Here is a 12,716-nt window from a genome sequence, read left to right on the forward strand (position 1 = left end):
GAACGACAGCACCTGCGTTTGGCACGATAAACATGTCAAGAAGAAACTCCCTCCCGGAGGAAGTCACACTAAAAGACTTAATGAGAGAAATCCAGAAAATCTCCGAGAAACAAGACGCCTACCAAAAATTATCAGACGAACAGATATTAACACTAAGGAAAGACTTTACTGAACAACTCGCCGCAGCCAAAAACGAAATTACCAACGAAATTGGGGAGATGAAAAAAGAAGTGGACACTCTCAGACAAGAAATCCAGGAAATAAAAAGCGATAAATCTAAGATAGAGAAATCTCAAGGAAGACTACAAACAAAGATGGACAATTTAGAAGTCAAGAGCCAAAAACTGGAAATTAAACAAGAACTATTAGAACAAAGGGAATTAGAATTCCAACTAAGATTTAGAAATATACAAGAAGAAAACAAAGAAAACATAAGACAGATAATAACTAAAATAACGGCGGATTTACTACAGATTACAGAAGAAGAAGCAGACGAGAATATTGATAGAGCATATAGGATCACGACAAATTTTTCCAAAAGAAACAAACTCGCCAGAGATGTCATCGTACAATTTGGAAGAAGGAGAATTAGAGACGACATTTTGAAACGTAACAATTTGAACCCAGTACTTCATAAAGGAAAGAAGATTGCAATCTTAAAAGAATACCCATTGTCAACACTGACGAAGAGACGGAAGTATTTGTTCTTGACAGAAGAGTTAAAGAAGCACCAAATTAGGTTCAGATGGGAACGAACGGAAGGGATCATGGTTTCTTACAAGGAGGAAAAATACTGGTTGACCACTGAAGAGAAAGCAAAGGACTTTTACAAAAAATTGAAAAGAGAGATGGAACCTGAACCAATGGAACATAAAGGCGCAAAAGATAAGAAGAGAATCAGGACAGAATCACCGGAAAAAGAAGATATACACTTTGGATTGGCAAAGACGAATTTGGAGGTACTTAAGGAAGTTGAAGATGAAGAAGGAAATAAGATGCTTCTCAAATAATGTTAATGGGATTAACTCACCCAATAAAAGAAAACGGATTTTTAACCAAATAAGAAAAGGCAACTACGATATAGTAGCCCTCCAAGAAACACACATCGCACAAAAACACGTGGCGCATTTGGTCCAGAAAAATATCGGAAAAGAATTCTATGCCTGCGCCCCAGAAAAGAAAAGAGGTGTAGTGATTTATGTCAACCCAAAAATACCGGCTCAATTGGCGTTCAAGGACAAAGCCGGAAGAATAATTGGAATCCAAATTACAGTTGAGAATCAAAGAATATTGATATGCAACATTTACGCACCGAACGGCCCCAAAATCGACTTTGTGGAGGAATTAAAAGATTTAATATCCAATGAACACTTCGACGACTTGATGATAATGGGAGACTTTAACGGAGTAATGGACTGTACAAAGGACAAGAAAAACGACTCCAAAAAATATAGAGACAAAAATTCTGGCAAACTTCCGGCCTCATTTATAAATTTCTTACAAGATTTCAATCTGCAAGACTCCTGGAGAATTCACCACGGGTCAGAAAAAGACTACACATTTTACTCGGACCGACACCAAAGCTGGTCCAGGATAGATATGGTGCTGACTACAAACACATTGACAACAAAAATTGCAAGAATTAAAATACTACCAAGAACCCACTCGGACCATTGCCCAATTGAAACAACACTATACTCAACCCCGAGACAAAGGAAGTGGCGCCTGAACGATAATCTATTAAAGGAAGAAGAAGACATAAATAAGAATAGAGAAATCCTTAAAGAATATTTTGCTATAAACGATATCCCCCAAACCTCAATTCAAACGGTATGGGATGCGGCCAAAGCAGTAATGAGAGGGCATTTCATTAAACAGAATGTGATAAGAAATAAAAAAAGGAATGAAGAAATGAACAGAACAATGAATGAAATTAAGAAGTTTGAAGAATTACTGAAAAAGAACCCCAAGGATGGAAAAAGTAAAATAGAGCTGGAAAAACTTCACAAACAAAGAATTTCTCTAGAAACAGAACAATTAGCGAAGGAACTTAAATTCATCAGACAATACCACTTTGAAAACGCTAATAAACCGGGCAAATGGCTTGCAAGAAAAATAAAGAAAAAGAGACAAAACCAACATATTATTAAACTGGCTGCAGAAGACAAGATTTATACAACGGATGAGGAAATCAGTACCCAATTCACCAAATTTTACAAAAAACTCTACTCTAGAGATCAGATCAAGAGAGAAGACATTCAACAATTTTTGAATTTACAAAGATTGCCGAAAATATCAGATCGATACAGAGAAGAACTAAATAAAGAGATATCAGACCAAGAAATCACCACCGCTATTAAGAAAGCTGATACAACCAAGGCACCTGGCCCGGACGGCTTCACGGCAACATTTTACAAGGTTTATAAGGAAGAACTACTACCATACCTAAAGAGATTGATGAATCAAGCTCTGACTATCCAAAAAATCCCGGACTCATGGAAGATGGCTAACATTATAATGATCCCTAAAGACAATTCGGATATAACGGATGTAAGAAATTACAGACCAATTTCACTACTGAACTTAGATTATAAACTTTTCGCAAATATATTGGCGGACCGATTAAAAATTTTCTTGAACGACTGGATTAGAGAAGACCAGACAGGATTCCTACCTAAGAGACATCTAAGGGACAACGTTAGAATAATCGTCGATATTATCGAATACTATGAAAAGAACATCCAAAAAGAATGTGCCTTGTTGGCCTTAGACGCGGAAAAGGCCTTCGATAGTGTGAACTGGGATTACTTGATGCTCTTAATTAAGGAATTAGATATGGGTCACCACTTCACAAATGCAATAAAGACAATATATGACCATCAGGAGGCTAAAATAATAATCAACGGAAGGGAGACAAGAAGTTTCAATATCAACAAGGGGACAAGGCAGGGATGCCCTCTCTCACCCCTGCTATTTATATTATGCTTAGAGACACTTCTGAACAACATTAGAGACGACAAAACCCTGACAGGAACGAAGATTAGAAAAGATGAATTTAAAGTCCGTGCCTTCGCTGACGATCTGATTTGCATCATAGAAAATCCACAGGAGAATATAGAGAGATGGATGACAAAAATAGAAGAATATGGAAAGGTCTCAGGGCTGCGGATAAACAGAAAAAAGACTATGATATTGACTAAGAATGTCTCCAAAAAAGGTCAAGAAAAAATCAAAGAATTAACAGGCCTCCAAGTGACTAACAGAATTAAGTACTTAGGGATAACCCTAACAGCGAAGAATGCCCAACTGTTGAAGAACAACTACGAAACAAAATGGAAAGAATTAAAAAAGGAGGTGGAAAAATGGAGATATCTAAATTTATCCCTAATGGGCAGAATAGCAACTATCAAAATGAACATACTCCCCAAAATGTTATTTCTCTTCCAAACAATTCCAATATTAAGAAGTCCACAATTATTCAAGAACTGGAACAAAGACCTCGCCAAATTCATCTGGCAAGGCAAAAAGCCAAGAATAAAACTTTTAAATTTAACAGATGAGAAAAAAAGAGGAGGATTCGGCCTACCCGACTTAAAATTATATTACGAAGCCTCTACTATGGTATGGATCAAGGACTGGGCCAACCTAAAGAAGACGAAGATCTTGACATTAGAGGGATTCGACCTTAGAGGGGGCTGGCATTCGTATCTGTGGTACGATAGGAAAAGAATTGAAAAGGGCTTTGGAAATCACTTCATAAGATCAGCCCTCATCAAAACGTGGGAAAAATATAAAAATAGAATGTACCAGAAAACACCTCTATGGGTATCACCGTTAGAAGCGATACAAAGAAGAGAACTAGCCTGGGAAAAATGGCCAACGTACAAAGATGTATTACAAAAAGTAAACGGTAATTACACTCTAAAAAATCAAGAAGAAATAAATAAAACATTTAAGAATGTATCCTGGTTCCAATACAGGCAACTTAAAGAATCTTTCAACAAAGACAAAACAATAGGCTTCAAGGAGAAAGAATCCTTTTGGGACAAGATAATTCATTTAGAAAAGAAAGAATTGGCAAGGATATACAAAGTACTATTAGAATGGTCGACGGAAACAGAAATGGTAAAGGACTGTATGACTAAATGGGCCTCCAACATAGGCCATCCAATAAAAATGGAGGATTGGGAAAGAAACTGGAATAAAAGGCTAAAGTACACATATGCATATGAAATAAAAGAAAACTGGTATAAAATGATGTATCGCTGGTACCTCACACCACAAAAATTGGCAAGATGTTATAAAAACCTACAAAACAACTGCTGGAAGTGCGAAAATCAGGAGGGGACCTTTTTCCATATGTGGTGGTCTTGTAAAATCGCAAAAAAGTTTTGGACAAAAATTCATGGGAAAATTCAGGAAATATTAGGAATAAAATTCCAAATGAAACCAGAATACTTTCTTTTAGGAATGCCAGATTTTGAAATGGACCTAAGCAAAGACATACTATTTAATTATATGGTGACAGCGGCTAGAATGACCTATGCCAAAAACTGGAAACTGAAAGAAACACCCCAGATAGAAGACTGGCTTTTGAAATTGCTAGACATTATGAATATGGACATTTTAACACAATACCTCAAAAGGAATCAAGGAGTACCAAAAAAATCAGCTGACTGGACTCTACTGAAAAAACATATTAAATAACAAAAGAAGAAACCCAAATTTCTAAAAACAAGATTAATATGACTAATTGGGCGGAGGTGTTAAAGACAAGACACGTACATCTTCAGATGAACATTTGGTTTTTATTCTTTTTTTTTTCTTAAAAAACCTCGATGCAAAAGATCGGAAGCGGATAATTCTTCCCTCCCACTCTTATGGTATAACCGCCTCTTTTTTTTTTTTTTTTTTTTCTTTTTTTTTTTTTCTTTCTTTTTTCTCTTTCACTTCTCCTTTTGCTCTGTTTAGGTTTGTGTTGCCTTGTTTAGGTTTGTTTGGCCTCGTTGCTGTATGTATATAGGGCTACACCCTCATCTTATTTTTCCTACTTTCCTGCTCCACTTATGTTCTCCTACTTTCAATGTAAGAAAAATAAGTACAGATGGACTACTAGGTATGCTAAATGGAACTTAATGTGGGTTTATTTGTCGACCTCGTTCGTTTTTTTTTTTTTTTTTTTTTTTTTTCTCTCCTCTTTTATCTCCTTCTCTCTTTTTTAATGTATTTCCAATACTCAATAAAAAACTAAGCAAAAAAAAAAAAAAAAAAAGGAATGACCGGGCTATGGTATGATGTACTAATCACATTAACTTATAATACGAAAGAAACGCTTACAGAGATCTGGAAACAGGAAAAAAACTTTACTGAGAAACTAAGTGGGTCATGGATCAATAATATTCATAAAATTAATCATATAAGGATCAAAGAAACACAAAGGAAAATAATCACAAAATGGTATAGAACCCCCCTACAATTGGCTCATATAACAGGAAGTACCTCGAACAAATGTTGGCATAAATGTGGGGGAATAGGTTCATTCTCCCACATGTGGTGGGACTGTAGAAAAATTCAAATCTTTTATAGCAAAATAAGAAAAGAAATGGAAGAAATAATAGGGAAAGAATTAATATGGGACAAAGCCAGATTTATGTCCCTCACAATAAAGGTAAGGGACGATAACAATAATTGGACCGAGATTCTAAAATATATGACAGCCGCAATACAAGCCACAATAGCCCGAGGATGGAGGGATGAGACAAAATGGGACGTAGAAATTTGGTGGTCTTATATATCAGAATATATAATCAATGATTTCATTAATCAAAGGAAAAGAAAATATACAAATTGTCTAAAAGAACCTGACTGGTTCAGGAAATGGTTAGTCCTAATTAACAAAATAGATGGAGACGAAAGATACATCGCCTTGAACCAGGCGTTCCACACAGTTAAAATGATACAATGATAATATATTGAATTGCTGTTCCAGGGGGGAGGGGGAACGGGGGAGGGGAGGGGGGTGGGTGTTGTATTCCAAAGGATTGTTTAAAATGTCATTTAAGCATTAGTTACTTTTGGTATTATGTATATTGAAATAAGACATGCATCGCTAAAATTTTGTTAATTGTTGGAATGTAATAATTTTTTTTTAAAAAAAACTAATATAAACTTACCAGCATCTCAATGGGAAGAGTGGTCTGCTTTTGACTGATGAGAGAGTCAAGTTACGTAATTTGAGTTGTTGTTGTTGTTGTGATGGTGGTGGTGTGCCTTCAAGGAATTTCAGATTTAGGAAGATCCTCTATTTAAATATCATGGTCAATGATGTTGGAGGGCTGCATCTGGCCCATGGGCTATACTTTGGGGACCCCTGATATAGATGTTGTTGGTTTTAATAAAGGAAAACAACATGTAACAAAACACTTTACGGATCAATGTGTTGTCGAAGGTTTTCATGGCCGGGATCACAGGGTTGTTGTATGTCTTTCGGAACATGGCCACACAGCCCGAAAGACATACAACAACACTTTATGGATCCTCAAAGACATTTGAAAAACGTATCCAAGTTTCACTTATCCAACATTCTGGATTATCCAACGCAGTCTGCCTTTTAGTAGTCAATGTTTTTGTAGTCAATGTTTTCAATACATTGCAATATTTTGGTGCTAAATTTGTAAGTACAGTAATTGCTACATAATGTTACTGTGTATTGAACTGCTTCTTCTGCTGACTTGTTGTAAAACATTATGTTTTGGTCCTTAATTTGTAAAATCATAACATAATTTGACGTTTAAGAGGCTTTTCCTTAATCTCTCATTATCCAAAATTTTCGCTTATCTAACATTCTGCTGGCTTGTTTATGTTGGATAAGCAAGACTCTACTGTACAATCCAATTTCCGAAGAACCTCAAGGCTTGTGTATTATCCTGAAACATTTGGTTGGTCCTTCCAAAGATATTGCTTTATTATAAGTACTCACAGATCAAATCAAACATCCAACAACAACAAAAACATACTGAACATTTAACAGTGACATGCAAAGTGTGAAACTTTTGGAAAGTCGTTTTCAATCATAGCTTGGGAAACTCAGTTTGGTGGACAACTTTCCAAGGTGGCAATTTGTGCAAAAAGGAAAGCAATATCCAGTAGGATTATTTCACCCAAACGGCAATCCAAAACGCCCTTCCTCAAATACCAGAAATGCTTGGGGTAACATCCATCTAGATATTCCTTGTCTTGCAGGCAATACTTTTGGCAATTTTTAGAGGAGAGGAAATGCTGTAAAAATGTGACCCTGCTCTTCCCGCTGTTGTCTGAGTTATTTCTTTCCTTTGCAGTGATGACTTGTGACTGCAATGGAAATAAGTAAGAGACAAGTGTGTCCCGGTTGACCTTTCAAGCCCTAAACGGCGGCGTTGGTGAAGCTGTCTGCTGTCCTGGCCAGAGGAGAAATCTATCAACAGCTATTAACAGAGGCTGCTAAATGGCACATCACTATTCCAAAGCCATAAGTCATCAAACCCTTGCTGTTCGGGCAAAGCCAAACAGCAGTGGAAAACTGCATTATTTTCGGAGTTTCTTGGAGGTGTCTGCTATTGCGAGAAATGTGGTGGGCAGGAAGCATTGAATTCTGCTCTCTGTGCAATTTCCCTTCAGCCTTTGATTCTAACGTTGAAATAAAACTTGAGTTTTAGAGATATACTTTAGGCATAGAGTTCTTCGTGTGAATGATTTTCGGTGTCCCCTTTTTATACAAAGTGAGAAATGTGAAGACTGTCGGAATATTTCATGGGGAGAATTCCTTTGAAGGGGATGCAGTGTTCTTATTTTAATAATAATAATAATAATAATAATAATAATAATAATAATAATAATAACTGAAAATGCAGACTGTGCAAGGAAACCGATGAAACCATTGATCATCTCCTCAGCTGCTGTAAGAAAATCGCACAGACAGACTACAAACAGGCACAACTATGTGGCCCAAATGATTCATTGGAACTTATGCCTCAAGTACCACCTCCCAGCAGCAAAGAACTGGTGGGATCACAAACCTGCAAAAGTATTGGAAAATGAGCACGCAAAGATACTGTGGGACTTCTGAATCCAGACTGACAAAGTTCTGGAACACAACACACCAGACATCACAGTTGTGGAAAAGAAAAAGGTTTGGATCATTGATGTCGCCATCCCAGGTGACAGTCGCATTGACGAAAAACAACAGGAAAAACTCAGCCGCTATCAGGACCTCAAGATTGAACTTCAAAGACTCTGGCAGAAACCAGTGCAGGTGGTCCCGGTGGTGATGGGCACACTGGGTGCCGTGCCAAAAGATGTCAGCCGGCATTTGGAAACAATAGACATTGACAAAATTACGATCTGCCAACTGCAAAAGGCCACCCTACTGGGATCTGCACGCATCATCCAAAAATACATCACACAGTCCTAGACACTTGGGAAGTGTTCGACTTGTGATTTTGTGATACGAAATCCAGCATGTCTATCTTGTTTGCTGTGTCATACAACAACAACAACAACAACAACAACGATAATAATAATAATAATGCTTTATTTATATACTGCTCCATCTTGTCATGGTTTGCAAAGGCGCTGCGCTGTGTGTGTTAACTGGAAAATAAATTGCACGAAGCCAATTGGCTGAGCCTGCAAAGACCTGAGATTGATTTGATACTGTTTCTGTTCTGCTGCTGCAGAACCAGTATGGGCAAGTTTTTCCGTGCTGAATACTGCTGGTGGAGAGAGCAGAGGCTACTCAATGGCACATCACTATTCCAAAGCCATAAGTCATCAAACCCTTGTTGTTTGGGCAAAGCCAAACAGCAGTGGAAAACTGCCTTTTTTGGAGTTTCTTGGAGCTGTCTGCTATTGCGAGAAATGTGGTGGGCAGGAAGCATTGAATTCTGCTCGTGGCAAAAGAGGCCTTGCTATTTTGCTGCTGAGAAAAGAGGGTGAAGAACCAGGACTGTATTCTTCTCTGAAGCAGTTTTGTGGACTGAGAAAGGACTATTTATGACTGTGGACTTCTGTAAGTGATCAGAGGGACCATTGTAAATACTACTTTTTTTGATCTCTTGGAATTAGTAAAGTTCCTGTATTTTTGTTCTGTAAACCAAAGTGGCATGTTATTGTTCTGAGTGACCATACAGTCCAGAAAACTCACAGCAACCCAGAACTTATCTTGTTCATAACTTGGGGACTCGCTGTATAGAAAATAATTGTTACTGTAGTGATGCTTGGTAGGTTAATGTCGGTCCATGACCAACAGATAACTCCTGCTGGTTTTTCAGTGCCGATGCCATTTTTTCCTTCCAAAAAAGGAGAATTGCAATTTTTACATGCCTAAGTAGCCCACCCTTTCTTCCCTCCTGTGTCCTCATTGATATGGGCACATGATCCTTTGTGTAGATTATTATCTGTTCTTGTTTCTTCTGGAAGAAAGGAGCAAAGTAAAGCCCTGCAACCCAAGTCAGAGAAATTCCGCAGGATGGCTATTTTAGCTCCTGTTCACATCAACTTCGCCGTGGCGACTTTCACTGTGCCAGTTTATTGGGTGGCATGATGCCCATGACTTGGAGTGATGCGGCTTAGTAGTGCAGAGATTAAGAAATCAAGAGGCTCCTGTTTCAGATTTCATCTCAGATGCACCTGCTGTTCTTGCCCACGTCACACTTGGCTAGAAATGAATGGCACTTCTGTTTGGTTAATTTTTTTAAAATAAGTGTACCTTCTGGAATGCGTTTATCTACTTAAACCTGTTGGAAGGATGCTTCCCAATTCAGATATGGATGAAAAACGAAACAGTCAGATACATACATCCAACCGGACACAGAGTTTTGAGTGCTTAGTAAATCGCTGTGTGTGTTTCTACCATTTTTGCGGCACCACATCATTTCCTGATAGACTCCTTGTCTTTCACAGCTACAAGGCAGGCAAGTTCAATGTGACCGTCTTTATACTGGGAACAATTGTATCTATTAAATATGGCACTACAGTGGCGCAATGGGTCAAACCTTTGTATCGATTGACCAACTGAACTGAAGGTTGGGTTCCTGAACTGAAGGTTGTTGCTGCCTGTTCGAATCTGTGAGGTGGGGTGAGCTCCCGTTTGTCAGCTCTAGCTCGGGGGGACATGAGAGAAGCCTCCTAGCAGGATGGTGCACACCCGGGAGTCCCCAGGGTAATGTTTCTGTAGACAGCCAATTCTCTCACACCAGAAGCGACTTGCAGTATGTTGTCGAAGGCTTTCATGGCCGGAATCACAGGGTTGCTGTGTGTTTTCCAGGCTGTATGGCCATGTTCCAGAAGCATTCTCTCCTGACGTTTTGCCCACATCTATGGCAGGCATCCTCAGAGATTGTGAGGTATATACCACACAGCCTCTGAGGATGTCTGCCATAGATGTGGGTGAAATGTCAGGAGAGAATGCTTCTGGAACATATCCATACAGCCTGGAAAACACACAACAACCCTGACTTGCAGTATGTCTTCAAGCCGCTTCTGACATGATTAAAAAATATGGCAGTGCAAATGGCTGAAATTTTCACTTGATTTGTTTTTAAGATGACGTTCCAAAAATAATAATTTCAGTTCTTTCAGCTTTTTTATCCATATATGACAGAATAATAAATGGACAGATGGTTTGGCAGGGGGAAATAATTACCATATATAGCTGAGCTGTCATAAATACAAATTGAGTATCCCTTATCTGAAATTCTGGGGACCAGAAGTGTTTTGTATTTTGTATTTCCCCCCAGATTTTGCATATACATATACATTCCAGTTTCTTGCCCACCTAACCACCAAAGTCCCCAAGGCTTCCCATATTAGTCATGACTATTATATTCTGTTTCCAGAACTGGAGTGGATACAGTAGAGAGAGTAATTTTGCCTTCTAGACATTATTCGTACAAGTTAAGTACCAATTATCTGAAATTCTCAGAGGCAGAAATATTTCGGATTTCGTTTTTAAAAACATTTAGAATTTCAATATTTTCATATGTACATAGTGAGATGGAGATGGGACCCAAGTCTAATCATGACACTCATTTGTATTTCATATGCACTCCATACACATATCTTGAAGGTCTGTTTATACACAATATTTTGTGCATGAAACAAAGTTGGTGGTCCTTGAACCATCAGAAAGCAAAGGTATCACTGTCTCAATCCCCCATGTGGGCAACTTTGAATTTTGGGAGAAGGGATGCTCAACTTATATTGCAACAAGATAATATATGTGCAGTGTGTTGAACGCTCAGCGTCAAAGGATTATGGCCGAACACCAGGAGACTTCCGTCTCCCTTGTTCAAGCTGCTACTGCTTCCCACCTCGCTGTTATTGTTGGATCATTGTGTGGCTAAGTTTCAAATGCCATTTTTCTCCAACCGATGAATTATTTTGTATGTGCGAATGACGTCAAATGAAAATGTCATGGTGATCTCAGTTGGCAGTGCCGGGTGCCAGGGAACATGGGCTGAGATTATTGTTGTGGGAGACCTGGGTGACAAAGGGATGTTGCTCTCCGAGTTTGCTTGTTTAGATATTCCTTGTATTAAGGAGAGGAGGCCATGACTGCGTGATGAAGGTGTGACTTCCTACCAGTGTGAATAGGATGCTCATTTGTGCATGAAAGACTTACGGCAGTGGAGCCAGAACTCACCAAGACTTTTGTGCCGGGATCATGGCATTGTTCTACATCATTCTTAGACTTTCCAATTCCTTCTCAGCCTAAACATAACTCCGTGCATTTGGTTGTTGCTTTGTGCCTTCAAGTTGTTTCCTTGATCCTATCATGCCGTTTCTGAGACTAAGAGTGCATGGCAAGTGGACTTTGATGGCCAGGTGGGGCTTCAAATCATTGTTCGAACTGGGTTGCCGAGAGTTTTCCAGACTGTATGGCCATGTTCCAGAAGCACTTTTCTCCTGACGATTTGCCCACATCTATGGCAGGCATCCTCAGAGGTTGTGAGGTCTGTTGGAAACTAGGCAAGTGGGGTTTATATATCAGTGGTGGGAGAAAGAACTCTTGTCTGTTTGAGTCAAGCCTTAATGTTGTTCATGAAAATGAACAAAATCTGACTAACGGTATTAAAAAAAACTCTAAAATCAGGACAGTAAATAAAGAACAACATTCAGAAAACGGGACATTCAGACAAGAAAAGATCATGGCCAGCTAACACTTCCCAGGACTAATGACTTGAAGGTTGGGTTGCTGTCCTGAAGGTTGCCAGAGTGTGGATGAGTTCCCCCTATCGGCTCCAGCTCCATGCAGGGACATGAGAGAAACCTCCCACAAGGATGGTAAAACAGCAAATATCTGGGCGTCCCCTGCGCAACGTCCTTCCAGACAGCCAATTCTCTCACACCAGAAGCAACTTGCAGTTTCTTAAGTTGCTCCTGACACAGGGGAAAAAAACACTTCCCAACTAAGGATTTCCCAGACAGGAAGCAGCCAGATTTTGAAGATTCAAGGCTATTAAATGCTAATCAAGGTGTTCAATTGCAACATCACACTTGCCTCCAACAGACATCCTGGGCATTCCACAGATATATAAACCTTACTTGCCTAGCTTCCAACAGACCTCACAACCTGTGAGGATGCCTGCCATAGATGTGGGCAAAATGTCAGGAGAGAATGCTTCTGGAACATGGCCAGACAGCCTGGAAAACTCTCAGCAACCCAAAGTGATGATGGA

At 39.0% G+C, this 12,716-nt stretch overlaps 2 protein-coding genes across 5 annotated transcripts in view; one reads left to right on the forward strand and one right to left on the reverse strand.

The window, feature by feature from the left end:
• orc6 (origin recognition complex subunit 6) overlaps positions 1-12,716 on the reverse strand; it is an 83,560-nt gene that overhangs the window by 29,596 nt on the left and 41,248 nt on the right. The window lies entirely within an intron of this gene.
• Positions 1-12,716, forward strand: part of mylk3 (myosin light chain kinase 3) — a 57,014-nt gene that overhangs the window by 13,403 nt on the left and 30,895 nt on the right. The gene's annotated exons all lie outside the window — the stretch shown is intronic.

Source organism: Anolis carolinensis, unplaced genomic scaffold, assembly GCF_035594765.1.
Source record: "Anolis carolinensis isolate JA03-04 unplaced genomic scaffold, rAnoCar3.1.pri scaffold_9, whole genome shotgun sequence".
NCBI classification, from domain to species: domain Eukaryota; kingdom Metazoa; phylum Chordata; class Lepidosauria; order Squamata; family Dactyloidae; genus Anolis; species Anolis carolinensis.